Source organism: Oryzias melastigma, linkage group LG16 (assembly GCF_002922805.2).
Source record: "Oryzias melastigma strain HK-1 linkage group LG16, ASM292280v2, whole genome shotgun sequence".
Lineage (NCBI taxonomy): Eukaryota > Metazoa > Chordata > Actinopteri > Beloniformes > Adrianichthyidae > Oryzias > Oryzias melastigma.
The window spans coordinates 6,743,962-6,744,693 of NC_050527.1; positions in this window are offsets into that span (position 1 = coordinate 6,743,962).

Below are 732 nucleotides of genomic sequence, written 5' to 3' on the forward strand. Positions count from 1 at the left end.
AAAAAAAAAAAAACCGCGCGCGCACAGAAACACACGGAGAAGAGGAGAGAAAGCAGAATGGAGCTAATACAGAGTGACAGGGCTTTCATGCAGTAATGGTGATGGTGAAAAGAGAGATCCACTCAGCCCACACAGCTCCGCGCGCGCACATGAAGTGAAAAGCACACAGACAAACAAACAGAAGGCACAGAAGCAAACACCGTGTTATCACAGACATGTGTCCACGAGAACAGCCGGCAGATTCAGCTCATTTGTTGACACCAGCTTCTTCCATCAAAACTTAAAACAATAAAATATCTTGGGCTCAGACGGTGGAGCAAAACACCTTGTTTCAATTGTTTTTGGGCACAATTTCACAAAGAAGATATTTGCTTTTGTCTTGGTTTAGGGTTTAAATCTATATAATCTAATGAGCTAATCCCAAAACATTAGTTTATTCCATTACAGTACACATTCACTTTATTAGGCACACCCGTCCAACATTAACACAAATAACTCAATGCATTTAGATATGTAGACATGTTGGAAGACAATCTGTTCAAACTGAGGTGAGAAAGAGTAAGTGGCTTTAAACGTGGTGTTTTGGGCTGGGATTCACTGGGTACCTCACTATACGATACCTGATACTTGGCTCACGATATCGATGATATATCGCGATACTGTGATAATTGGTAAAAAATCATCTCTAATATATAGAAGAACACACATTTTTTTAGGAAAACATATCTTCAT